Source organism: Tripterygium wilfordii, chromosome 10 (assembly GCF_013401445.1).
Source record: "Tripterygium wilfordii isolate XIE 37 chromosome 10, ASM1340144v1, whole genome shotgun sequence".
Classification (NCBI taxonomy): Eukaryota; Viridiplantae; Streptophyta; class Magnoliopsida; order Celastrales; family Celastraceae; genus Tripterygium; species Tripterygium wilfordii.
The window spans coordinates 7,252,936-7,279,810 of record NC_052241.1 but is presented as its reverse complement, the minus strand read 5'-3'; the positions used below and the strand labels follow the sequence as shown (position 1 = coordinate 7,279,810).

Sequence of the window (26,875 nt, the reverse complement as noted above, 5' to 3'; positions counted from 1 at the left end):
CCTTTTGCTTGGAGAAGTTAAATATGAACTCAAGGATTATCAAGGAAGTGCTGCTGCGTTTAGGAGTTTTTCCATGGCCAGTTTCCCAAGATGTAAGACATTTATATACTAATGGTTGCTTTATTAGATTATTGTCCTGACTAGTTTTTGTTGACTTTAGCTTGAATGTCTATACATAAGAGTTGATTTTGACAAATGGAAGGTGTATGGTTTGAAATAGATAGTTATGGAAGAAGAGAAGAGGAGAAGAGAATTAAATTGGCTTTAGTGTATTATTTTTTCATACTACCACAGAAAAATATGTTATTTAAATTGTTCATATTGTAATTGCTGAAGGAATGAGGATATGAGGTGTTAATTCGCTAGTGCATAGAGTTGAGAAAGAAAATCTAGCAGAGATGCTAAAAAGAGGAGAGGGAGACTCAAAATGATATGGACTCATAATGCAGTGTACTGTCATTAACTTCTTGTATGAACTCATGTAACCAACCCTAACTTTGTTTGGGATAAAAGCATTGATCCTGATTATGATGATGACTGTTTTTCAATATTTGCAATGATGTGGTTGGTCTGAAATATTATGTACACCAAGATGAAGATGCTTACAATAGGATAGATACTTTATTCTTAGGGGCATTATTGAATATATCACCGTACTTATTGGCAAATTCATGAAAGCTATGTGGACCACACCTTGACAGTGTCTATAATCTCAATTTCCTTCTTTTCATTATGTTAGACTGTTTTATGGGCAATGTTAGCTTGACTTGCGAAAGGGAGCTGCATTGATATTTAATAGAACAAGATGTGGGGTGAAGAGAAGGTGTGGATGCAGTGTGTTATCTCTGTTATTACCCTTGTATGATATATTACTTAACCGTCATTCAGCATTATAACAAGGCCCATGGTCTATGTAATATCTTAATTCTTAAAGTCGAACAGTCCGTCCGAATTCGCTTAATGAAACATAGGTAGAAAATTAGGAAGTATAGATCAATTGAATTCACTGTAAATGGAGCCCAGTATGTGTTTCTACTCTCTGAGCAGGCGTGTGATGCATACAAGAGAGTATCAGTAGAAAATCTCTCATGCATGCAGATATGCATTCTAACTTCTAGGGTTTTCCATACACACGTATAACGTGTATTGGGTTCCTTTGTGGCGTATGTAGTTGATTTAGTTTACAGATTCATTCTTGATCTTATAGGAAAGCAAATTAAACCAAGTACATTTGATTTCTAAGTTGAAATCAACTATGGACCTTCGGGAAAATCAAACAAAAAAAATTTTTGTTGGGTTTTTATCTTATCCCACTCTTCTAATTTTCTTCTTCCTCTACTTAGAGTTCGTTTTCTTGCGATTAAGATATGGTAAGTGGCAACCTATTGAATGGGTGAAGATGCATCATAGATTACCATAACTGGTGCATTGCTCAATAGACAATAAGGACAAATATGTATGAGTAACTTAAGATTCATTTAATGTTGTAGTTACATATATGAGATGTAGAAATCACACTGGTCATTGAAGAACAATACCAAACCAAATAGAGTGTTTTGTTGGCCCCGATTTCTAGCAATACCCATTCTTATTTTTATATCAAAGGATTTCTTTTCTGACTTGGACAGAGATGCATAAACTTCTAAATAAGGAATACTTTTTCTTCTGATACTTCATGAATAATATCTCCTTTTGAGTTAGTACTATTTCCATTTTTAATTTGGATGATCTGTATGAACAATCACCCAAAATTTTGTGATGCATTTGATGTAAACTTCATAGATTTTAGTTTGAAATGATAGAATGCATTTCTATGTGATTAATTTTACATTATTATTACTGGACATGGATGTCATTTCTTTACTTGCTGCTAAGAAACCAAATGAGGTATGTATTTAGTCAGTGGTTTGAGATACAAGTTATATGCTACATTATTTCTTAGTCTTAAAATTGTATCATGTTATTGATTTCCTTCAATATATTTTGAGTTATTTTTCTTTTGCTATTTTATCTTCATAGAATTTGTTGTTTCTCCCACCACTTGGATGGAGTCTCAGATATGTTATTTAAGATGTGGATTCGTGATCTTGTTTCCGCGGTTTATTCTCTATCATGAGCAGCTGCATATAGAAACTGATCACATGTTTTTTTTGTAGCATGCACTTTTTATTTTCAGTTTTTCCCCATTCATACCTCATGCTATCGCCTATCTCCAAATCATCTCGACAGTGTTCTTGGTGCTTTAAAAATTCTCCTTGTAGAAGATTTTCTATTGCTTATTGGAGGAAACCTATAATTTTTAAAATTTTTGAACGATTGAAGAAATCCTACAGTAGATGGAATGGATAAATGAACATTTTCCTAGGAAGATGGGTGAGTGGAACAGCCTTCTGATGACCTAGAATTGAGGTTACCCAGATGCCCTTCTCCTTTTGTTGTATTTTATTATTGCCTATTAGACTGAAAGAAATTAGGATTTGTGCCTTCATTTCTCGTTGTTCTTGTTTTTTTGTTTTCTCCTAAACTCCTCTTCATGCAGGCTGTTCAAGTCCTTCTTGCAACTCCTGAAAGTCTGAGAACAGAAATGTCTAATGGGAACAAAGAGGCGGATAGTTTCCTATACCATTTTTTAGCTCAGTTTTCTTTTCATTATCTTAACTCTTTCATGAGTTTTTTCAGGTTGAATACTATATATTTCTTTTTAATTCTTTTCTGGGCTGCTTACAGGTTGAATTACTTCTTGGAAAAGCCTATTCTGACTGGGACCATGTCAGCGATGCGGTGTCTGTCTATGATGGGTTAATATCAAGTCACCCTGAAGACTTCCGTGGTTATTTAGCAAAGGTTTGTTGGTTCCCTTCTTTGATTCCCTGAATTGCATGATGATGGTGTATATATAATAGATGATTTCCTAAGCTATGATAGTTGACAAACAAATACATTCAATAACTCTCTTTGGAACATCCGCGAATTTTCTTTTAATGATTATTACTCTGTTTAGCTGTAAATTAATTTTGATCTGATTTTTAAATGAATAGGTAGCCCACTTGGGATCATAGGTCGTCTTCTCATAAATAAAGCTTTATGTGCACAAATAGTAGACTGTCGACCACAGCTAGGGCTAAAGTTTCGTGGATACTATTATGGGAATCCAACACATGCTTTGCTTCGACAGTGAATGCTTTTCTACCTTTTCTGCAAACCATGTGCATGACTTTATTGGTAATTTGGTATCACTTCCTTTTTCTGGACTTCAACTTGTTTATTAAATTCTAGGAGTCATTTAATTAGGACGCAATTGTGAAACCAGTATTGTAGTGTAGGTTTCTTTCAATGTGATACTGCAAGAGGCAGTAGACTTTATTTTCTCTACCATTTTCATAAAATCTCTTGGATGCAAATCAAATTGCATACATTACATGATAGAAACATTTTTTCTGTTCTGAATGTTATGCTTTATGTTTTGGTCGTCAGACAGGATCGTCCACAGTATTAGCAAACACTGTGGAGGCAGTTGCACCCCAACATATATGATGACTATTAAACCTATAAGATTGTAGATTTGAGTTGACTGTAAGTCTGTAATTAAGCGAAGGCACTCACTCTAGGATAGGGGCAACATGGATTTCCATACTGTCATTTGAAAAAACTGTTTAGTTGGCTTTATGAAGGAAGAAAATGTCTAGATCAATGCAATCTGCCACCTTACCAGAGTCGTAAAGTTGCGTTGTAAGGTGTGGACTTTGGACAGCTGGCTTTAATTCATAGGCATCTTTGGATGGCCAATCAGAACGGGAGAGACGAGGCTGTATCGGTTTCAAATCTGAACCCAACTCACGTTTCTTCAATCTGACGTTGAAACTACTTTTCTTGTCCTGTAATCAAGGGAAAATTAGAACAACTAGCATATGTGTTTAAGCTGAAGGCGAGGTTGGGGAGCTCAAGATCTGAGGTTTTGGACATGGAGAGCTCGGAGGAGAAGGTCGTCGCTGTTATCATGGTGGGTGGACCCACTAAAGGTACTGTTTTTGCACTTCAACTTCTTTTGTTCTCCATATTAGTGAATGTTCATATTGGCAATTCACGCAATTGTTCTTGTTCTTGTTTGTCGATTTTGAAGGGACACGATATCGGCCTCTTTCTTTCAATACTCCGAAACCTCTGTTTCCATTGGCTGGGCAGCCTATGGTTCACCATCCCATCTCTGCTTGTAAAAGAGTGAGCCTCTTTTGCTTCCTATTGCTTTTGTATACATAAAGAACAAATAGATATGAATATATGATTTGAATCTTTTGCAGTTTTGCTTATATTTTTTTTTTATTTGTAGATACCGAATTTGGCTCAAATTTTTCTGATTGGATTTTATGAGGATCGTGAATTTGCATTATATGTCTCTTCTATCTCTAATGAGCTTAGAGTACCAGTAAGTTGGCAGTTTGCATTGATCTAGACATTCATGTACATGCTTATAGCCTGCAGCTGTGGCTGCGTTTAAAAACACCAACCAATCTATCCAATTCCGACAAACCCTCTGCATTTGAGCATTATGAATGATGATATACTGGCAGTTTTATCAGCATTCACTGTTATAAGACATTTAATGCCACAGACCACAGTGTCCATCATGCCAACACGTTGAGCAGCTGAATAAGAAGCATGCATTCACTGTTATTACCAGATATGATTTCTGTTGACAGTGAGAAATTTGAAGTCCTTACACCTGTTATAACTTTGCATCATGCATGGAGTATGTAAACATCTTTTATATACACTTCCTCCATCTTCCATATATATTTCTCCGCCTTGTCCTTACTCCTTTGATGTGCCATCATGACAAACCACTCTTAATATTTAAAATCTCTGTCGAGGCGATGAGTTTCATCTAGCACCTGTTATACAGCGATTGTCAAAATTGACTGAGGCAATGTATCTTCAACAACTTCCTTCCTGTTCAGAGGAGGGGAGATTAATTTTAGACCAGAATAATGGAGAAGAAATTCAGTTGTAAGCGTCACTAACTTGAGAATCGATTGATAAGGATCGCCCTAGCTACGACCTATTACTACTTTTATAAATGTGATTGCAATATTTTTGTTGTAGTTGGTAATGTTACTCTCTTTGCTACGAGTTGAAGATGTTTGTTGAGTTTGGCCTAAGCTTGTCATGGTTTTATGCAGGCACGGTTTTTTGCACCAGAAAAGGCAAGGCTCTTGTCGACCGTTATTCAAAATGTTGACCATTGATTTTACTGCTGGCATATTTGCCAACATGTGACATCTTCAAGTCATCTGAAATTATTTCACTTTCCAATTTCATAAATGCTGTTGAAGTCTAGAAGATGTAAACGAATTCCTTGGCCACCTTACTGATATCCAGATATAATTTCAGCAGCATCAGGAGAAACGAGGCAAACTTCTCGGTACCAAGAAAAAGTTGGTACGTCGGTCAGGATGGATATGCAGGCTTGTAATGACTTTTACACTATACTAAATGTTGTATGCACGCCCTTATTAGACCCACCTTCACTGCACCGGCTTTGCACATCAGGTGTTGTTTCCTTGCATGTATATATAGAGTGAATAGTGAAAGCTTTAAGTTGGGATTTCATGTACCAAGGTTTTTCCATTGTAATTATAAGTGAAACTCCGACAACAACTGCAATCTATGATATCTGAACTCTTCAATATATTTCGTCATACCTGTGTCGACATGACATGGTTATGGATATACGATCTGTGTCGGGTTCTCTAAAAGAATTTTGGATTCTTAGTTGTTTTTTTTCCCCTTCTTCTTCTTATTATACTCTTTAGACTTGAAGACTCAATCAACGAAATAGCATTTAGTTTATCCTAACATAGTAAGATGGTGTACTCATATTATAGTTTTGGACGTTATCCACACATCTGTATCCTAATTTTTGGACGGTGTTCACGTAATCATTGATTCTCAAAACAATGGAGTATGTCAAAGATAAAAATTTCAAATACTTTGTAAATCATTTTCTAGCTTAGGAACCTGTCACTAGGAGAAACAAGAACACCATATTAAATCAATCTTGCAAAATCCATCCATGTTATCTATTTATAAATTGATGATTTGTTTCTCTCCAACGCCCTAAATGGGTCTTACCAATAGCAAGTGCTTCTCATTTATCCCTCTCAATTTCATGACCAGAATTTCATGGTCGTCGCTTTTGTTAGCTCATATCCCCTCCGGTTACCTCACGGTCTATGTCGGATTGAACCGGGACCGATTCTTGATTCCTACCAAGTTTCTAAGTCTACCTATCTTCATTGTCTTGATGTGGTAGAGAGGAATATGGATTCAGGTTCAATGGAGGAATTGTTTTTGCCATGTGAAGTTGGCTTCTTTAAAGAATTGTTGCACTTTCTTTATCAGAATGAGAACAAGTATGGTAGATTAGAGATGAATGAGTACTTGAAGTTGATTTACAATGTGACTTTTGATTCATGCTCATGCAACTTGCAAGGAAAGGAAGGATAAATGTTGTTATGGATTCATGCCTTTAGCACACAAATTAAGACCGAGTTTTTTCAGGTTGTGTGTTCTATAATTTGATTTTTAAGGTTTAATATAACGGTGATGGAAATTCATATTGGGATTTGTTCCAATCAAATAACTACGAGTTCTTTGGGTGGGGGCTAGATGCCCTCTCATTTTTTCATTCACACCCATTTACTAGAAAATCCCATTAAAAATTCACATTCTAAGTACATCCCATATTCATGTTTTTTCTGAGAAAACAAAGACAACCCAAGTACAATTCTTACCAAAAGGTTCTCTCTTGCATAAGGTTCTCTCTTGTTAGATTAAGTCCATGAATGTAAGAAAATTTATGAGTATCTACACATTATATCTACCCATCAATATATGCAATCAAAAGATTCTTTTCAAAAGAAAAAACAAAAACAGGAAAGAATGAAAGAATACCGGTGATTGTTTGGAAGAGAAAAAGATTTTCTATTTTTGGGTAGCAACTCCGCTATTAGAGGCGCTAGTGGACGTTTGGTGTTTCGATGGCGGAGGCGGTAGCATCTGGAAGACTCTCAGTGGCATTTAACCTCATCCCAAACAATCGAAGAGAAGCCAAACGAAGCTTAGCACAGCAGATGAGAGCAGGCTTTGATACTTTTGTTGTGTTTTAATGAGAATCTCATATCGGAAGATGGTGAATTTGGAGTCTAGCTTAGAAGGGAGTTCATTGGAGATTAACCTACGGGCTTTACGCATGGCAGTTCAAACCAATATTCGAGACATTAAACAACAGTTGGCTCACTTGGAAGAGGTGGTCACTGCAAACTTGAAGGGACGACATCAACGTAGGAGTACCCACAAAAAAAACCCCTTGTCACTCCCATGCTAGTGATTCTAGTGATTCCCCGTCATCATATGATTTTCAAGATGACACTTCGTCGAGAAAAGATGAGATAAGCACTGATGCTACGATTGTCGATATACCCATCAAAAAAGAGGAAGACTTGAACGTAAATACTATTGATGTGGGAATAGATGAATTATCGGTTCCAATATTCGAGAATTATCCGGACAAAGGAGATTTGTTGTTGTGGGGTAAACAGTATGGATAGTGATTGAGTCTCGACAATCAGGCATGCAACTCAATGAAATAAGTGAGTGGTATTTTGGTAATTTTGATAAAAGGGTAAAATTGGTAATTTCACTTTCAACCCGAAAATGAGGGAAGGGTCGATACGTAATTCGTTTGAGAGAGAATGGTGGTCGTCATGTGTGTGGTATTTTAAAAACTCTTGAAAACTTGATGTTTGTGTTTTTAAAAATTTTGAAAACCTATTATAAGTTTCCATATAAACGAAAACAAAAAAAACAAACAAACACTAATTTTTTTTTTTTTTTGTGAAAATCAAAACAAAAAACAGAAAACGGTAGTGATACCAAACATGACCTAAATTGTTTGATTGTGCTTTGTTCATTTTCAGTAACATTGCCTTGGATATTTGCTCTGTGTTTATCTTGCCTTCGGAGGAGTTTTTTTCAGACAGGTTTTAGCTCTCTCTTTATTGGATCATTGATCCAGGTGATTTATGATATTATTAAGTCGCTGCGTGGAGATCAATGAGAGACATCTTTTGAATGATTCAAGCATAATTTTGTGTTTCTAAAGACCATTTTAGCTCATCCATTTTGTTCTTTTTGTCCCCTGAACAATTGGATATTTATTGAGTTTGTAAGGTTGGCTTTGGAGAGACTACTTGATCCAAGTTCATTGAAGGCTCTCTCAGTCTGGTCCTCTTTGTATGTTGGGGTCTATTACATGTTCTCATTTTGTCTGTCATTTATTCATCCATAAAACCACCTCAGATTTACCAAAAAAATGTTTAGGTGAAATGAGGCTTAACTCGTAATTTTAGGAGCTATTTGGATTTAGAGTGAGAATGGTTTGTCAATGGTAAATAACATAATAATGGCCCAATAAGATTATGGGGCTTATGACATGGGATGAAAGCGTGGTATAATCAGAGAGAATTCTACCTTTGAATCCACAACCCTTATCAACATCCTCACTACACAAGAAAAATAATTTATAATAATATCATAAATCTTGTCCTCTTTTCCATAATAGATCCAAAGAAAATGCATAGACCATCCATTATCCATATACTTGGTAAAATAGTAAATCCTAAGTTAGTTGCCATTGGAATCCAAACACCAACACCAAACCCTCCCATAATTACATTCAACGACATGGAATGATGCATAGAAACATAACAAGGAATCCATTCAAAGTTGATTAGGAGATAATATAAAGCAGTTTGCTTCACTTTCCAGCTGCAACCCCTAGAAGTAGCGTCCAATTAACAGCATGACAACGGCACCAACTGCCACACAGCTACGGGTTACATTACGGCGTTCATAAAGGACTTGATATCTTAATTTTTTCTGTAGACAAATCAGAAAATGCGACATCAGACCTGTTTAGTCAACATTTAGTCAAACAGTCGAATCACTTAGCACTTACCGAATAAGCATCCTCAATAAATTTGGCTGCCACAACACGGAATTCCTCTACCAGAGGTTCCAACTCCAGCACTTGGGCATTTGCTTTCTTAACTTCCTCCATGGTAAGGTCCAACTTTGCCAAAAAATCCTTTTCATGATACAAAATACCATAAGTAAAACTATAATTCATGTTAATATTAAGAATTTGTTGCCCAAAGTCATCAAACACACATACGTAGCCAGCCCTCTAAATACAACCAAAAAAAAAAGTTCAAATGAAATTGTTAAGGGTAGGCATAAAAGAAAGAATACCAAATGGAACCTGAAATAGATACACACTTTTCCAAATATTTTATTTTCTTCCTGCTCTCTCTATTTTACAATCTGTTATGCAGTAGCCTTCAGCTATGATTCACAATAAGCACTCCAAAACAATATTTCAATACCCTAATCCTTCTCAAGCCTTAGAAGTGAAAAAAAAATACCCTCAAAAATAGGCCCCAAAACACTGTTTATGCCTTTATGGTAACATTTACAGACCACGTATTTCAACCTCTAAACACAACAGTCAAACCCAGTTCACAAAGCTACCATTGCTAACTCTGGGAGAGCAGGCATATGCATACACCTTAAAGTTAAAACAAAAGAAACTGCTTATAAGGATTGAACACAGGCAGCAATGAAACAACTTTACTCTGTTTCCAGATTCACTTTCCATCTCAAAATCTAATGTTCCCAAATAAACTACAAAACCATAATGTCTTTTTGAAGACTCTTTATTTTTCCGAAGGCAAAGATAATCAATAATCAGGACCACCAAGAAGGTGAAAACCCTAGGGGAAAAAAAAGAACAACAAGAAATACACAAAAAACACAGGAAATGAAGAACAAAACACACTACATAGCATGTGGGAAAACAAAATTAGGAGCCAACAAGGCTGATAGATCTCCCAAAATTGTTACAATATCTAGCAAATAAGAACTTCAGATTACTATGTGAATTGTCTATGAAATGGTCTAAGTCTGTTTCCTTGTCCAAGAAGGACCATGTTATTTATCTCTCACCAAATTAATCATTACGTAGCTAGACGAATGCATTGTAGAATTTTGGGATTGTCTTTGCAAATAGAGATAAAAGTTATCAACTCGAAAGTTGGGTTTTGATTCACCACCAACTGAAAACGACCAAGTTCGAAATCACAGACCGGATTTTCCTAGTCCAATTACAGTGGAGTAAGCTGTGGCTGATAGATTCTTCCTCAGTTTTGCGCAGAGAGCACATGTTGGTCGGACTGAAACCCCTCTTTTGAGTTTTGAAGGTTATCTACAATGAGAATTATATTCCAAACTCAAGAAGTGTACTTTACTGTAATAAGGGATTTTCGCCTTTCAAATCCTAAGTCAAAGACAATTGGGGTTGTTCCTTATTATATCACGGATTTAGTAGAAAAATATAACCCAATAACCCTAACTATGAACTATCAAATAACAATGCACAGGGAAGGGGAAAAGTATGCAAAGTGGAAAGATAAAGGTTATGTTCAAGGAAACATAATAACTCTGCACATATAGAAATTACCATGACAAACCATTGAAATTGGTCAAAACTAAATTCCTTTGCAGGAAAAAAAAAATATCTAACATCATAAATCATACTAAAAAGAGAAGAAAAGAATCACCTCCAATTCCTTTTTATCTGTTGCGTTGGGATACAGAATTGACTCGTGAGTGTGGTGGCCGATTCAGCGGATTAGAAAAGGATGAGCGGTCGAAGAAGAAAGTCTTGAGATCCGTAGTGCTGCAATTTCCTTGTAACTGTTGCGTCGAATACAGATTGGACTCGTGAGTTTGGTGGACGAGTCAGCGGGGATGAGCGGTTGCAGAGAAAGTCTTGAGATCCGTAGTGCTGCAGTAGGGATGGCTGAGACCTAGAAACCCTTTTAGCTATCGAAACAATCCTAGCTGCCATCCTCTTCCCAACCTTGCCTTCTTCCGCGATCGATATCATCGTTTTAGAGCGTTTTCTACGTACATATGAGGGTTTACTGGTTTAGAACCATTGGATTTTAATAATATTAAAAACCCACGAACCTTCGCAGCCCAAGACTATGGCCCATATGATTGATACTCCCTTTCCGAGCCCAATGAACGGAATATGAGACCTGGCTCAATTAAGATGACATGTGCCGCTGATATAAAGATCTGCAAGGATGAACTGATGAGAGAGCGTCTATATGTTTTTTTTTTTTGGCAGGCTTGGATGATGTTTTGACAAAATTGATAGCGATTTCTTGTGGACTAAACCTCTTCCTGGACTAGAGCAAGCTTTTGCTTTATGTTCGTCGAGAAGCTCAATGTCAAACTATTAAGCTTGGTTCTGGAGGGTCCGTTAGTGAGCCGGTTGCCATGTTTTCTAAGACATGTATCTCGTACTCCTTGTCCTTCAAAGATAACCGATAAAGATGGTTTACTGTGTATGTTTGTAACGGTACTAGAACTTACCAAGGATAATTGTTTTCGGAAACATGGATTTCCCAAATGGTATTTGGAGCGTAGGAAGCAACTCAAAAACGCACGAAATGCTCGTCAAATTAATTTGCCATGCTAGGATTGCAGACACCACGGCCAGGAGTTGTTGTTGTCGCTGTCACGGTCGCCAACTCACCAACGACTATCTCTGTTGCACGAGTTCTGAATAACACGAGACCAACTTTGTCTCTTATCTCTCAACTATCTATCAACGACTCTCCTGACAATGCAAGTCACTCGTGACAGGCTCTAGTTGCATCTGACCATAGCGATACAGGTTCAGTTATCGACTCCGGTGCCACCAATCACATTGACCTATGATAAATCCTCGTTTCACTGTAGGACTCCACGTAGAGGACGTGTGGTTATATGATACGAGAGAAAATAAGGGGGAGCTAGATTGATGTTATTATATGATAAGTGCCATTTATAAGAATAATAGTTACAAGCATTGATTCCAATAAAGCATATTGGTTTTGTTTATATATCTGATATACATTCCTTACGTGTTCCTATATCTGTATGCTATGCTTAGTTAATTTTATGTTTTTTGTCATTATTCTACTTTGGTTACACACTTTATGTCATAAAACTGTTAATGTTGTACTCGGTTATATAAATTTGCTTATGTAATTGAATTCAAGGCATTCTTTTGTTTTTTTAAAGGGGAACTCTGTATTTTATTAAGAAACAAAGGCCAGAATATCTGAATATCTGACAGTTTGTCTAAGTCAAATAGGCTCGAAGGGGGTTTTCCAAACACATGAAGATGAACTAGTTAGAGCAAATTTAGCAGTAGCATGAGCCACCTTATTAGCAGTCTGTGGGCTAAATATGATTCTAAAATTCAACATCGTTTCTCCGTATGCTCTAATATCTTGAATCACATTGTCATTGTCATTTAAGACAACATCCTTCGACTGGATTTCCTCCATAGCTCCTTTTGAATCACTATGAATCACAATACTCTCCAATCGGCGAGCAGTTGCTCATTTGAATCCTTCTCGTATGACATATAGCTCAGCACTCTCCACGGATTGAAGAAGACCCACTTGAATTGCGACTGCTGCTACAAGCATGCCCTTTTGGTCTCTTACTACACTGCCTACCCCAAAGTCACACATCGCATTATTAAGGCCTGCATTAACATTAACAGAGAATGTACCTGGTGGCAGGGGAGTCCAAATTGCAAGAGGACGAGATATTGGAAACTTGCCTTGGTTGAATTGACGACGACTCTTGAAATCTGCAAGGAATGTAGGTATCCAATCCAACAATCCAGCTAAAGGTCTTCCCTTAGTTTTGTGGACAATCGGATTGAGGTAATTCCACACCTACCATACTGCCATAAAAATAATAGAAAATCATCTGCAAAGATAGACCTTCTCAAGCTAAATATGCAGTCCATGAAACTTCGTTGCATAGAATGACATAAGTCCTCCCAAAAAGCTGCACTGGTGCCATACAATTTTGAGTGAAGGACACTGAAAAAGAGCGTGCATTGTATTATCCACCCCATATCCACACAGGGGACAACAATGAATACAAAGAACAAGTTGATTGCTTAAATTCTCTCTCGTTGGTATAATATTCAGACATGTATGCCAAATAAATACCTTCACTTTCGAAGGGAGTTGTTGAGCCCAAAGCTAAGTCCACCATTTTCTCAATCCATCACCAGAGGATGAAGGCCCAGAAGACTGGAGATCCATTGCTAGATGATAGGCACTTTTGATAATACCCCTATACATGTCAATAATATTTTTTGCTTTGATTTGTCGAGTTTCCGATGATACATCGGGCCCGCATGACTTTTTTCCTCCCAATGCCAACTACTATAAGTCGAAGTCACAAACTCACTGGGTCAAAGCCCAGCTACTAATGGGTCAAAACTCAACTCACTAGGCTTGGAAAAAGATCTTGTTGCATGTAGGGGTTGGGTTTTGCCCATATAAACCACTTGGTTGACACAAGGCTAACCGACGTGGGACATTAGCACTTAAAATCATGTATTTGTCTGAGATACATATTGATTGCATATCCTTGTATATTACAGATATGATTTAATATCAAGTTTTCGATTTGTCTTGCTCTACACCAGATCAACTACATATGTTTTCCAACAATTCCCTGTATGTAAAATTTAATTTTGAAGTCATCATCTTGAATAATATGACAAGAACATGATTTGATGTGCCTTATAAATTAAACTGATGATTAATTAAAACTGTATCGATACGTGCCACAATCAAATAAAAAAGGGTGATTATTATTTATTAAGATAGTTGGTTTTGGACAATAAAACAATATATGTGGTGGTAGATAATATGTCATCTTCATAGAGCATCGTCAAAAGGGAAAAAGATTGGCTGGAATTATTTCACCAATTTCACCAAATCTGCACCATTGAATTAGTGGATGTAATGTTGTCAAATCCAATGCAACCATGCATTGAATGGTGGAGATTTGGTGAAATAATACCAATCCCCTATCCCCATCAAAAGATATTGAAATTATTAAGATAGTTGGATCTATCATGATCTTAAGGTCTATTTCATACCAATAAAAATCTAATAACCCCAAATCATCCGCTTCTCTATATAAGCATAATATAAAATTAATATGTAATTTTCTCTTATATAATTTTTTTTACGTGATTTGTGGTTACATATATACTTGCATCATTACATTGTTTGATTCAACCACGGAAGATGTGCTTTTGCAATTATTTATAACTTATTATTTCCATTTTAGTCAACAACTTGAGAAAATACTTACAATATACATTTTTTTCCTACAATAATGTGCAATTATTTATTGGAATACAATCAGGGGCGAAATCAAGAAGTGATCATGGGGTGGGCTGATTTTTCAGGTCTATTATGAAGAACATTTATGTTGATGTGTTTGTCTCATGATTTGTGGTTGTATAATATGAAAGCTATACTATACTCTAAAATCCGAAGATTTCAAGCAATTTGGCAGTTTTTATCCTACTCACGCGATTGGGTTTTTTTGTTCACTAACTAATGGCGCAAAACGACGCCGTTTTGTGCTGTTGCCAACAACCTTCTTCACGTCAAAAGACTCAAGACAACGACAAAACCATATGCATACAAAACGAAGGAGGCTTCGAGAGATCATCCATCTCTGTATAGGTGCATGTACCTACTTTTTTTAATGTATCTCTACGGGTGACCGGCGTGGTTTCTAATTTTGTTCAAGCTCTTTCCTCTTCGTTCTCGTCTCTCTATCTATCTATCGTCCGTTGCCGAGGTTTCTTTTCTCTTTTGAATTTCCTAATTTGTAAGTTTTTGGGCATTAGATTTCTTTGTGCCTAGTAGGTTATCGAAGTCTCTGAATCTAATGGGGTTGGATCACATATTAGGATTTCCATGTCAGTGATAATGGTGATGATGGAGGACGGTGGTTCCGTAAATTTGACAGGTTCTGTAACAAAGAGGAGGATAAGTTCGACGACGGAGATTTTTTGGAGATAGTCGTCAACGAGGATGCTAATAAGGTTGGCTTTACTTCTTGATGTTCATTGGTAGGCTTTGCTTCTTGATGGTCGGTTGAGAATTCATGCATTTCTTGGCTGCAGAATATCAAGAAAGAATTTTCAATGGTATTGAACATCCCAAGAAAGATATTAGTTGCTATGTATTTCCAAAAGCCTTCTCTGAGTTCATATTTACAATTTGTTATGTTGAGGTTCGTGAGCTCGCTTCCATGCTCTTTGTCCCTAACTTCTCAGTATTTCTTTTTTTTGGTGCGCGACTTAACAAATTGTTCGAGGTTCTACTTTACAGGTGAGGTGAGGACATGATTGATGATTTGGAGGATGGTTACAGATGAAGAAAATATGTACAAAAGGCTGTCAAGATGAGGTGCACTATCTCAGATTTTATAAAATATAAATTATGCTTCTGATTAGGTGAATTAGGGGCTCTTTAGATTATTAACCATTTTAGATGTATTGTTGATGATACATAAGTTGTTAATTTCAGGTAAAGATAGATCATAATGATACAAAGACATTTATTCCTGTAATCTTTTATTAAATGTTAATGTAACGCCCCGACCCGGAATGCGTTACCTTTGGTACCATCTAAATCGAACTACAATAAATTCAATCATCATACCCCCGAAAATTTCGACAGCACCTCCCCATAATACGGAGGATGCCAACCTGGAGTAACACGCAGCATTTTCACAAATATAATCACAACCTAGGCAGGGCCTCCGGCCATCTAACAATTCATATCACAATTTTAAATTCTCAATTCTAAGCAGGGCCTCAGGCCACCTAACAGTCACACAAAATTTCTCCACACAACAATATATATAATCAACATCCAGCGCAAATAGCAATCCAGCAAACATAAGAAATTGTCAGGACACAAAGTCCACAAACCCGGTTCGGGAGTCCCGATCACACGAGTACCCTCCCTACCGTCCATCCCATCATCGAATAGGGACATCACACAATGTCTCAACAAAACAACATAGATACGACAAAATAGTAATAACATATATCAAGTTTAGAACTATCTAGTCCTATCACTCTCCAGGGGTCCATCCAAGTCACGCACCCTCCTCCTGATCCGCGACCCTAGTACCGGAACTAGACTCACCTGCTAGGAGGGAATAGAAGAAATAGAGGGTGAGCGAAAGGCCCAGTAGGGAATAATAAAGAGTAAATGAATAACATAAAGCTGAAATCTTAAAAAAAGGCACAAATGCAACAATATGATAGCTAACATCATGTACACCAACACAAGTAATTAATCACACCATACGAGATTCTAACTTGGCCCACCGGCATCCCTATATATATCGGGATCCTGAACAGCCCAACGACATCATCACATGGTGTTTCAGGCACATGTGGAATCCTGATCCGGCCCACCGGCATTCCCGTATTCATGGGAACCCTGAACGACCCAACGACATTCCACATTTCACATCAATCACAACTAGGAGATATACGGGTCCATACCCGATATCTACCATGCAACTACAATGCATGTCCAATATGGTTATGCAATCGGGTATTTATACATCCTATATATATATACATATATATACAACTATATGATGCATGTTCAAGAGTAATTCATGCTCAATGGAAGATTGAACAAGTAGGGTATGCAATATAATTCAAATCATACAATAAGGATATCACAAAGTGGGGTTGTTCTCCCTTAGGTGCAATTAAGGCAAGAACGAATTATAATGAACAATTAGAAAGATAAACGATCTTAATAGAAGGACATATTCAAAGGATATAAGCAAAGGGTGGAATTTCCCTACCTCGCACTCCAAAAATTAGCTATGTAAATCAATACTCAACCTTGACCTTTTCCGGCCTCAATTAACCTATTATTCGGTAAACCCATCCCCCAATTAATATACAAACAACTTCAATTGCACATATCCAATACAAATTAATCCAATAAATCAAGAACTCATTACCTTCTCTTACCCAAAACTTCCCAAATTCTTGAACTTCACCTACTCAGGCTTACTACTCCAATCGCCAATAGAATCTAGCAATACAACCATAAACAAGTCTAAATCAACCTATTATATCACTAATTTCATCTAATTTAAAGAATTTCCCCCAAATCCACAAAACCCATAAAACCCTAGAATCTCAAATCACCCAATCTTTAAATACTAGCTTTTAGGTTTAAGAAACTTACCAAGGTTGTAGAAACAAGTAGAGGGAAGAGATTCAAGCTTCCTTTAGGCCTCAAATGATGTAGGAACCCATGGATATGAGTTTGGGTTCAAACCTTGAAAGATTAGAACAAAGAGAGGGATTTAAGAATATGTAAGCTAGAGAGAGAAGTTAAGAATCAAACTTGAAAGAACTTGAAAAGGGTAATCTTACCTTGGTTGATGATCTTAGATTGATGGGAGGGAGGAAATTTGAGAGAAAATGAGGTTTAGGGTTTGTTTAGGTCGGGTATTTTGAAAGCAATCGCGAAAATAGGTGTTTTAAACCAATTTCGGGGTGCAGATTTAGGGAGGTGTCCGGACACCTCTATAGGTGTCCGGACACCTATGCCCAAAAATCTCCCTGTTCAGTTTTCTTCTGTATCTGTCCGGACGGCTTTTAAAAACGGTCCGGACCGTTACCCCTGTAGTTAAAAATTTCAGTTTTAAAACCACTCATACACCCCCCAAATCACTCGGTATTAATTTCTAATGATTTTTTACATATATATATACTCAACACATGTTGATTCTACTTAATTCCTAAAAGAAAAGAAGTTTGGGGTATTACAGTTAATAAGACGAGTTCTAATAAGAAGAGTTCCTTTCCACTTTAAATTGTCGTCTTTTTAGTTTGATAATCTTTTTGATATATGATTTCCTATGTTGCATAGCTTGGTGGATTTAGCTTGGTCTTTTGCAAGTAAACAGTCAGACCGAGATGCATAAATTTCCTTAGCGCAACTCTACAAGTTATTGGCTACTTTGTTGGGATTCCAGGTATTGGGAATGTCTAAGTTTCTCAAGCATTTATCTAAACCATTGTTGCTTCCCTTTTTTCCTACTCATGCATCACATCCTTTTACCACTGTTAATATATGCTAGAGTGGACTTGATTCGCTAGTATTATCCAAGTAAGTTGGATTGATGCGCTAAGACTTTGCAGTTTTCTACACCTAGGTACAAAGAGAGACCTTTGAAGGTGGGTTCAGAGAGAGAGAGTTGAGTTTGTCAAACAAAAGTCCTAAATCATTGCTGACCTCTGCCTACGTCGTTGCTTCGGTTCATGAATCTTCAAAATCCCGAGACAAAGATGGGAGTGGGGCTGGGTTTGATGTTTTATACTAATTGTCATCAATAATCTGCCTTATAGTTTTCCCATGGTTGTGTGCATATTTTTTGCTTCTCATATATTCTCTATTGTTGATCTTTCTTCTTTGTATGTTTATTTTTTTTCATCATTTTTGTTACATAGTCAGATTGATGGCTTTCCTCAGTCGAGAATCGAGATCTATGCGTCAATCACTGGCTCTAGCCATGACATGGTAAGTTTATTTGAGTTGCCTGAATCTTCTCTCTCTATTCCTTGGTGCTACTTTGATGTTTAGTCTGGTGTACTTTTCTATTTAAAACATATTGCAATTGAGGTTGAATTATGTTATTAGTGTTGTTTGATTCTTCGTTCCTATTTTACAACCTACTTGAATACGTGCCTCATTGATGTAAGATGACCTTCCTATGCATATGGCATAGCGGAGAATCGAATGGCCCCTATAAATGGATGACCAATCTGTCTCATTCAAGCCTCCAAGCAATCAACTATGGTTCGAATATGATCTCATGTTCTTCCAACTGAGGGAGAGTTGAGTTGGAATCCATCTTTCTCAACCTTGAAATTGATATTGTTTGCTACAGTTTGATAATTTTCTTATGCAGAGAGAGACAAGGGTAGAAAATGTCAAGAATGGAGCTTAATATCACAGGTTTACTATACACTTATGTAGTAATGGGATACTTTTTGCATGGATTTTCAGTTTCGAATTTTTATCGGATGGTTAATGTATCATTAGAGCGAGTTTAATTGAAAGGAGATTTATTTTTTGGGTCTTTATTCAAGTAGATTGTAGTTGAACATTGATGAACATCTTTGCAAGAATATTTTTTTCGCGACTGAACATAATGATGAGTTCTTTACCGAAGAGCATGGGAGAATTAGAAGCAAAACAAGCAGCTCTGGCATGATATAGGGATAAATCTCCAACGGTGAAGTTATAAACATGAGAGTAGCGTTCAAGCCAATGACAACAATCGGAGTATGTTGTGATATCTTAACTGTTTTCCCCTGCCTCCTTTCTCACACATGCAGACGGGGAATCAATTAAGCTAATGAATTTGATGAAATTGGGTGGGAATTATAGTGACTGATTTTGAGGTTTATGTTGAACTTTGACTCAAGTTTCGGTTTGCTGAATTTTTCTGGATTTGTAAGGGACAACTAATTGCTTTTAGAAATAATCTTTTTGAGGACTGATGATATTTCAAAGAAAGTTTGGAGCCCACATTAGTGGAGAATAAATACAGATTGCTTTTAGAAATAATCTTTTGAGGTACCTTTGGATGTTGAGGAATTTATAGTTTTGCAAAAATGCTTCCATCAATTGATTTTTCCTGTGTTATTTCCATGACAATTTCTACTCCCCACGAAAAATAATAACAAACCGGCTGCAAGGTAAAACCCAGAAAAACCATGCCCGCAGTAAAGTGCGGGTCAGACACTAGTAATATATAAATGTATAATTAGAAGTCATATTTCAATTTCAATATAATTTTTAAAACACAAAACATTGTTAGATATTGTTGTTTTCAAGAGGTTATGTGTTGTTCTTAATACTAGTTTGTCACCCCGCGCGTTGGACAGGTGTTGTCACTATTGATTCGTCAGGTTCTTAAACACTATTAATCTAGATTAACTAATATATTTAAGACCCTTAATCATTTTCTTATATATATATGAACAGATTGTTTATGTTGGAATGTCTTCTGTATCGCCTAATCAAAGGGTTGTAGAGTACGTGAAACCAGAGGATTGGAATGCATTAATAAGTAATCCAAATAGTATGAGGTTTCAAGTAAGTGTGATGATGTTTTGCTGCATGTAATTTCGACCCTCAAGATCTTGTAGAACTTGAGGCAACATGCTCCTTCTTCAAGCATCCTGTCAATTCCACCTAGACTTTGAATTGTCTACGGTAGACGCACATACTTCAACAGTTTATCACACAACAGATGGATGAAATACAATTATAAATTGTCAATTGACAATGATTCTTGTTTTTTAAGTTTCTCCACTCAACTAAATATAGCAACATTTCTACCACATTTGATTAGCTCTTCCAACTAATCAATACCTTGAATTATTCAAAACCAACATCAGCAAACAAATGACAGATTAGAGGCTCATATTCCCAATAAGGAAGCATATAACTAATAATGAAAAGGGTTTTAAACTTAATACTCCAATGCTCTAATAATGCAGGCACCCAAGGGTGAGGAATATAGATCGTCCTAGGTTTTTTTGTCTGAACTTTTTCAGTTGCACTAAAAGACATAACAGATGATGCTAATAAGTAATACCATTCAAGGGACTGTAAAATTCGCAATAGAACTCCCCACCCATCCTTCATGTAATGGTGAAAATGTTATCCTCTAAATTATAATGGTGTCCACTATTTTTAAGGAAATTTGATGCACTTGTATCATATGACCACACGTTCTAGCCTTTCTAGTATTCAAAGTAGCAAAAAGTAAGTCAAAGGTAAATATAATACCCTGAAACCCATTTGTATATTGCCATGGATATTGATATATCTCTGAAATAGGATCCTTACCTTTAGTGATATTGAATTCCCTTACAATGTCCAGTCTTTCATGTAGAAATCTTCAAATTTTCATCAACCTTACTTTTCAGCAAGTACAGACTAATGAAGACACTAAACGTAAATATGCGTACCTTCACAGCTTGTTGAAGAAATAAAACTGCAATTAACATGCCAAAAGTTTCCTAGCTAAAAAAGAAGCTTTTGATAAGCATATGTCATTCAACATGTTTACATAGTCTAAAAGGAAAACTTAATTTTGAAATGTGCTGGTCTCTGTTTTTGCTGAAGAAGCTTCCAACTCAAAAAATATCAACCAGATAATAATGATTACTAACCTCAATAAAAAAAAAGTATTTCAAAGTTTGATAGAGTTCAACATATAAACAACAGAAGTAAAAAAGTAAAATTACGGCTAGAACAAAGTGATACAAATTACAAAATCAAACAACCAAATTAATTACAGCCTTCAAAAATAGAAAACACTGACCAACAATTATTTATTTATCCAGTTATAGCTCTGTTAGAATGAAGGTTGCAAGAAGCAATCCAAAAAATAGAGAAAAATAAACTAAACAAAACTCATAGTAGATTCATATGTATTAACTATTCAAAATAACAACAAATAAAGTTCAATTCTGCAAGTAACTCACCTTTCTCAAACCACTGTTATTGATCCTTTGTTGTTATATCACAAATCTCCGACAGTAATTTCTGACCTTATTCAATCCAACATCTTATATCAACTAAGTATCTCACCAATCTTTCAGGAAGAGCAAAAATTAACAAAATGTACAGTCACATGACTCTAATTAATTGAAAGATACTTTCAATCAAATTTTTGAGTCTTTTTTTTTTTTTTTGTGTTGACAGCCTAATTTGAAGGAGGGTGTGGGCTAGCAACACCAAACAATGATGCATAGGTGCCTGAAATAGAACATGAAACTGAGCTTGCACTCAGGCTTCAAGTAGCTTTAAGCTCAGCTTGTTTCTCTTTGAAGCATTTCATCACGAATCCCAACATGAACTTCTTCCCTAAAAGTGGTTATCATTGTCATCATTTGTTCGACTTCCTCATGCACACCATCATATGATCTACCTCTTTAACTTGGTGACTTCTAACCTCCTCATTTTCTTCAGATGTATCCCAATTTCTCACCAAGCACTTGTTATAGAATCATTGTTGATCCCCTTCCCAGTGTTCAGTTAATTGAACCACAAGTTGCTTGAGTTTTCCCTAATATAGCAGGTAGACATAGTCAATAGAGAACATACATAAGACCTCAATTTATATCGATTTGTTATTGCACTTACATGAATGTCTTGTGATGAACGATCAGACCAAATGATTTCTCCTTCTTTGTCCTTCTTGGTGTGTTGTATTAACCGAATTTAATAAGTTCAGGCCTTCTCACCAATCACAAGATCACTCTACACAATTGATGGATCAAGCAACATATTAGAATTTATGTTACATCAAAGTACTAATCGCATTTTAAATATAATGAACCTAAAACCGTGGATATTTCTGGTAAGAGAGGCAAAAATATAATCACAAAATAACATGAAATTAAAAACCACCAAAGTTAAAAACCGAAATGCAAGCATTATGGATAGAAGATTATAACGCAAATGCTACAACCACATAAATTAGAGGCAATATAAGTAAAACCTTGAAATAATTAGGATTAATATCATCATTACTTTATTATTCTATTGTATATTTTTTTGAGGCTTTCTCCCGGCGAGGTCCCTTTTTTTTTTCCCCTACTCTTGTGATTTGTCTTCTACGAAAGTCCACTACCGGCAAAAGAAAGCCCTACCAAAACCCAGTGACGACAAAACCCAATTTTTGGTGCATGCATCTTCTGTCAATGTTGCTTTTACTGTGATTCTTCACTATTTGGCGTGCATCGCCTTTTTTGGCCCATGGGAAATCCAAAACCCAATGACGACAAAACCGACTTTCCCGGTGCATTCATCTTCCCTACAAAGTTCTACTCGATGTTTCTTTTCCTCTTCCTCTCTTCACTCTTTGACGGGTTTTTGGGGTAGATTTGCTCAGTTGGGTTGGATCTTCTCAGGGATATCTGCTATCTTCGAAGCTCGGTATGGGTCTCTGCTTTATTGATTTTCACCTTCTAGTCTTGCCTTCCGTATCTCATTTGTCGTGTCTAAAATAGTTTGTGTAATTATGGATGATTGGGGTAGTTCTCGCTTGGATACGATTCAGATATTACTCTTTGTGCTGCGTTGTTGATTTGTGCTCAACTATCTACGGTGCTCTAAGACTATGGCTTGCGGTTCACCTTTTTCCGATTTCATAAGGTTTTGGCTTGCGGAGCGTGCATGTGCACTATTTTATGGCTTTGTTTGAATCGATTATTGTTTATTTATCTTCAATTGAGAAAGATATCCAGTGAATATTTCTATGAATAAATCTCTTTTTGATTTTATATCTTCCCTTCAGTGCATGAATCTATTATTGCTGCTTTTTGACGGAGTTGATCATTAAAGGTATTTTGTTTACATTTCTTTTCTGAGAGCTCTCAATTCATTTGTCTTGCTTTTTTGTTTATGACAAGGGTAATTAGGGTTTTCACCCATTGCACATGGTTTTGTTAGATTGATTGTACTATGCTATTCAACGATAGTACAAGTTGTAGTTAAGGTTGTCAAAATCGAAATTTTACATAAGATTAATGAAAGGCTTATAAAATCGAATCGAATTTTATAAAATTTAAAAAATATAATTATTTATTTTTAAATAAATAATTAACATAATATAATATACCATAATATATAGGTAATATAAAATTAAAAAAATATGATTATTATTTATTTATAGATATATTAATATTTTATAAAATTATAATATTTTAAAACTTCGTATAGACAAACATAATAACTATGCAAAAGTATATCATGTTAATATATTAAAACTAATTTCTCAATAAAAACTAGGATTATAATTTGTAGATAACAAATCATATTCATAGATCTTTATCAATATCAATCAATTTTGGATTTTAGATCGGTTCCAATTGTTTTGGTTATCTTACGATCAAAATCGGGTTTTGACAACCATGTTGCAGTACAGGTACGTTTACTTGCCGATCGACTGATCCATGAACCTTCTCTTCTGTTTCTCTCTTTTTGCACACCTCTGTCTCTGAAACCATGTTTACTCTTCTTCTTCAATCCATCATTCCACACGATTCTATATGGCCAAATTGATCTCACCCTCTGTGTCGAAACCCAAAACTCAACTGTCGCTTTGTATGGGTTTTTGGTGTTATTTGTGCATCTGGTGGGTCGTTTCTCGCGTGCAGGAATCTACCTTTGTTGATCTGTCTTTGTCATCAAAGCCTCATTGCGAGTCTATGCGTCTTTGTTGGTCGAGTTTTGAGCTCCTAACGTGTTATTGGGGCTACTTCATCCTATTTTGTTGTTTGTCAGTCTATTTTGTTGTTGTGCGTTCTCATCTCTCTTGGATAGCTATTACAGTCCCTTTCCGATATTAGTTTTTCATGCTATGATGATGAAACAGGCCAATTTGATTTGAATTTTGATATCGTTTGCGTCTTTAATCTGTTACAGCACATCAATTTTAGCCGGAAATTTATATACTTTTCGAATGAATGTGAACCCTTTGTGATTTTTATAGTGATTTTTATAATACCTATGCGTGGTTGAGATATGAGTTGCAATTAGAAATTTGATATAAGCTTTTATGTGTTTTCCAACGGAATTTACTTTGCCTTTGGTCTGCCTTTAAGTCTATCTGATTTGATTCTCAACACATGTACACTTTTCGAGATGAAAAAAATGAGAAGACCTACAAGATATTTCACAACCATTACACTCATGGTATTCCATTCAAGGTATATTTCTTTTAGTGTTTCATTCAGGTTCTTTTAGTTGCTTGGTCTGCTAGTATTTGGTATATTGGGTTCAAGTGTTCAACATGAAAGTATCATTCTTTCAGCAAGAGGTCAGGTTTCGTAGAGGAGCCAAGTCAGATTTTGCTGAAGTAGCGACGTGGAGGGCTGAAATTCGATGCCAAAGATTGAACTCCATGCTCACCTTAATGGTTCAATCAGGGACTCCACACTGATGTACGCTTTCTCTATCTGTCTTCCTTTTGTTTCAATGTGGATTAACTGGTGATACCTTTGGGTTTCGATATACAAAAATGTAAAATGGGTTGATGCCCATAAGGGGATGATATTTTGGTTAGGATGCTTTAGGTGTGAAGAATCTGGGCATGGACTATTTATTGTAGTTTTCATGGTTAAATGTTCATTCTTTTTTGTTTATGCTCTTTCAGAGAGATTTGGGTGAAAAAGATGTCATTGTATTCGCAGATGTGGAGCATGTTATCCTGAAAAGTACGTCCTTTCTCCTCTGTATTGCTTGCATCTCTAGATCTCTCCATTATGGTCAATAATTGTCTTTGGTTTGGTTCTACATGCAGAAATCCAGTTCATGGTCCTTACACTATTGTCTTTCTTCATGGTTTTTTATTGTCTCCTCATTTTTCATTATCGGTTGTCTGTGTTGATATCTATCCTTTTTTCCCTAAAGGTTTCCAAGTCAAAGTCCCAATGTCCTTCCTGTGCCTGCAAGATTTTGGTGAGTCATGTCCTTTCTTCTTTCGTTTTTGATGTGGAATATCTGTCATTGTTTTGGTCAACTCAGTTTCAGTTGCAAGGATTTTTGTAGAACATACACTGATCAATTGGACTTCATCTAATTTTTTCAGGTATTAATCAAAAGATAAGCTCTTTTTTCTATACTGTAAACCAAAAAAAAATCTTATTGCAGCTTGATAGTCGTAGCATCTCATATCGATCACTGCAGAAAACATGGGGATTAGATGAGTGCTATCTCATATACAAGTGCTGAAGTGCCTTCTCAGGTTTCCAATTACCTGCCCAAATGATCAAATGGGTAACAGGCTAGGTTGGCATGCAGGAAGAAGCAAGTAGATTAAATGGATCATCTCCAAAACGCCTATTAAGTAAGCTTTTGTGCATCTTTTTGACCCTTTTTTCCGGGACATATGCAACTTTGAAACTCAATTTTTAATTTTTGTGGGGGTGGTTTATGTTGTTTCGTTACAACGGGCTTTTGGCTTGGTTCATGTACGTACATAGCCTTAAAATCTCACCAAATGTAGTCTTCTGAATGGGAAACAACAACTTTCGAAGTGCATAAAGATGTGAGATTAGCTCTTATTCACATTGGCTTTGTTCTTTGTAACGAGGGTGCTGCTTAAGGTACGCTATCTTTTCAGGACTTTTTCTCCCCAATTTCTCTTCCTCAAAGGATTGCATTTATATGTCGTCAAATAATAAAAATGGTTTAAAGAAGGCTATCCTTCGTACTGCTTGGAAGAACTTGCTGAAATTTAACTTCTTTTCAGCTATTCGATGGAGATTTGATGGAGAACACGAAGCATGAGCCGTGGCACTTGGAAACCATCAGAATTTGAGTTTTCTTGCTTGAATTTCTTTTCTTCTGAGCTAAAATGGGGGTTTTGCAAGCCATTGTTCATTCATGGTAATCGATTCACCTTTTGTGTAGCTTTAAAATACAGATGACACTACAATTTGTTTTGATTTTGTACATTCAAATCTGTAAATTGTCCTCTCCAGAGAACCATGGAAATGTGCCGTAGATTTCATCCACTGCGAAGGTTTCTTCTCTCTTTTCAATTTCATAAATTTTCTTCTTAAATTTCATGGATTTTTAGTTCCATTAATTTCGCCGTGCCTTACCTCTACATGGTCACCTTCTCTATTTAATTACTTATTCCGTGTTATCTTTTGTCACTGATTTCAAGTTTCTCAAAGACAGAAGCTGTGGAAAAAAAGTTGTGTTATACCCGACATCCTTGCTTTCTGACCATCAATTAAAAGTTTCTGCTGCTGGCAACACACCGACTGCTGGGATTGCTGTGAGGC

The 26,875-nt window shown here is 36.2% G+C and overlaps 2 long non-coding RNA genes across 7 annotated transcripts; one reads left to right on the top strand and one right to left on the bottom strand.

Annotated features, from left to right (window-relative positions):
- Positions 1-8,600: 8,600 nt before the first annotated feature.
- Positions 8,601-11,000, bottom strand: LOC120008117. The gene is made up of 3 exons (XR_005470296.1): positions 10,677-11,000; positions 9,017-9,145; positions 8,601-8,937 (listed from the first exon to the last, which is right to left on the bottom strand). It is a non-coding gene; the product is annotated as an uncharacterized LOC120008117 (long non-coding RNA).
- A 12,887-nt stretch (positions 11,001-23,887) lies between these two features.
- LOC120008079 lies at positions 23,888-26,875 on the top strand. Of its 6 annotated transcripts, none has more exons than XR_005470285.1 (10): positions 23,888-24,006; positions 24,726-24,790; positions 24,895-25,024; positions 25,237-25,297; positions 25,494-25,671; positions 25,770-25,929; positions 26,066-26,188; positions 26,335-26,471; positions 26,567-26,607; positions 26,755-26,875. It is a non-coding gene; the product is annotated as an uncharacterized LOC120008079 (long non-coding RNA). The 6 variants fall into 6 exon arrangements; XR_005470286.1 differs by having other exon boundaries at positions 23,894-24,790; positions 25,494-25,541; positions 25,608-25,671; XR_005470288.1 differs by having other exon boundaries at positions 23,894-24,790; positions 25,494-25,541.